At 53.2% G+C, this 2,422-nt stretch overlaps 1 long non-coding RNA gene across 1 annotated transcript; it reads right to left on the bottom strand.

Annotated features, from left to right (window-relative positions):
* Nucleotides 1-200: 200 nt before the first annotated feature.
* Nucleotides 201-1,107, bottom strand: LOC150055290 (uncharacterized). The gene is made up of 2 exons (XR_016537693.1): nt 940-1,107; nt 201-417 (listed from the first exon to the last, which is right to left on the bottom strand). It is a non-coding gene; the product is annotated as an uncharacterized LOC150055290 (long non-coding RNA).
* Between the last annotated feature and the right edge of the window lie 1,315 nt (nt 1,108-2,422).

Here is a 2,422-nt window from a genome sequence, read left to right as displayed (position 1 = left end):
TCCAAAAGTGTACTCACAGATTAAGATGAGAAAGCATAGGAAGTATATGGGAAGAGTAGGGAGAAACTGGAATGTCACTGTGTGGCAGGGTTCAGATTTCATTACAAGAAACGCTTTCGTGTAATCAAGCATTCCCATCCAGCTAGTGCCCTACTCTCCTTCAAGAAGGGATTAAAGACACCCAAAAAACAACAGCAATGTAAGTGTTTGTACCAGGTCTTGAATTGATTAGCAGGAAGGAGGCCCTGGGAGCAGGCTTCGCGGTCGTCCCACCCTGGGTGTGTCTTTGCTCCCTGACGGTCAGGTCAGTGCGGGGTCCGTGACTGGCTTGACGGTGGCCGGCTGCAGACGGAGACCCGCAGCTCCCGGTGGTTTTTGTGATGGCGGCGCTGGGCGGGATTCGCCCCATCCCCGTCCCTGCGGGAGGTGGCGCGTGGAAAGGCACCCAGCCGGCCAGGGCGGCCAGGCACCCACCCCGCGGCCTCACTGGGCCCCTTCCTCGGTAGCTGCGAGGGGAACCCTGCGAATACACCGACTGCATGGCTGGCCGGACTCCGTCCGGGCCGAGCCCGGCCGGCGGGCCCGAGCGCCTGAGGGAGGGAAACCGTGACTTAGCAAGTGTGAAGCGGAAAGATCCGTCACTAAAAATGTGCCACCACCAAACACGAAAACCAGTGTGTGGCCACTGGACTTACAGTCGTGTACACATCTTTGCCAGCAGCAAAGGACAAAAGCGAGTAAACAGAAAAACAAGCTAAAAATGGCGTCGGGCGGCCTTGACAAAGCCTTGCAGTCGTGTCCCTCCCCGAGCAGGCCCTCCCTTCCCTGGCTCTTGGAGTGACAGGGAGTCGCCGCCAATAGCGTCCCAAGGCCCGTGCCTCCCCCGCTGCCCAGCTGCCAATCACCACGAGCCAGAGCGCCGGCGGGGCGGTGCCTTACCTCCTGCGCGCGCTAGCCGGGTACACGGCCGGCGCCGCGGGGTGGCTCGGCGGCCGCCTGCCGACGCGGTCTTAGAGCCGAGCCGGCCGCCGAGGCCTCGCGGGCGCACGCGGCGGGAGCCCGACCCCTCTGCTTCCAAAGCGAGCCCAGGGTCTCCGAGCTTTCGCGGCCACCCCTTCCGCGGAGCCCCGGACGGCTCCCCCCAGCGACCTCGGACCCGGCCGCGCCTCGGCCCGGAGGCTCAGGGCCCCGCCCGGGCAGGAATGGGTCTGCTGTCCCTGCTGCTCACCTCCTCAACTCTGGCTAATATTTAATCGGCTAATATTTACATTTACCCTGGACTCACTGGGTATAGGATGGAGTCTCCAGTGCGCAACTTTTCAATTTCTCAGCAATGCAGTAAAAGCCTCCTTTCACATCAGATATATTTAACTGGAAAGTTTAATCCGCGAAGGTTGCCCTTAAGCAAACGTAAATAAATAAATAGCTGGGACTGTTATTGGAGGTGTCAAGTCGACTGCGGCTGGAGGTTTGTGAATTCCAAGCCAGCCTGGCTACCTCGCAGAGGTCTCAGAAATCAGAAACAAAACTATCTTGTCATTATTAGAGTATCTGGAATTCTTTTTTTAAGCTCCCATTCTGCTTTGTGGGTCTCTTTTACACCTGTGTAGAGTTTTTTGTTTTGATTTTGTTTTTTTGTTTTGTTGTTGTTTTGCTTTTGCCAGTGCTGGGGCTTGAACTCAGGGCCTGAGCACTGTCCTTGGGCTTTCTCAAGGCCAGAGCTCTACCACTTGAGCCACAGCACCACTTCCGGCTTTTTCTATGTATGTGGTCCCTACGAATGGAACACGGGTCTTGGCACATGCTAGTTCTTGGCAAGCACTCTACCACTAGGCCAAAGTCCTGGCCCCATCATTTACACCTAATAATAAGGTGTTGGATTCTTTGGCAATTAGACTCTCACTTTTAAAGTTTAGGAAAATCATATTTTATGGTATCTGCTTACCTGGTCTTGTGTGAGAAGTCATTTCTGATAGAAAAAGAGGTTTTGTAGCTGGGTAGTATGGCTCATGCCTGTAATCCTAGCTATGTAGAAGGCTGAGATCTGTGGATCCTGGTTGGAACAGGGGACTTATCTCCAGTCAACTGGCAAAATGCCAGAAGTGGAGTTGTGACTCAGAGTGGCAACATATTAGCCTTGATTGAAAAAAACTAAGGGTCAGTGCCCAAGCCTTGAATTCAAGCCCCAGGATCTGAACACACACACACACACACACACTGACTTTGAGAGGATCTTGTAACAAGTAAGCCATTTTGCAACTTGAAGTCAAAGAACAGGACTGAGAACAGAGCAGGAACTTTTAGGGTCCATTTTCCTTTTTTGTTTCTTAAAATGAAGATTATGATATAAATTGCCATGCTTCCGACAGTCACATTTAAGAAAAGTCCATTTCTAGCTTGACCCTGAACGAGTCAGAGACCC

Source organism: Megascapheus bottae, chromosome 14 (assembly GCF_031878675.1).
Source record: "Megascapheus bottae isolate mThoBot1 chromosome 14, mThoBot2.hap1, whole genome shotgun sequence".
NCBI lineage: Eukaryota > Metazoa > Chordata > Mammalia > Rodentia > Geomyidae > Megascapheus > Megascapheus bottae.
Note: the sequence above shows the minus strand (reverse complement) of the source record. Positions and strands in the feature narration are given on the sequence as shown.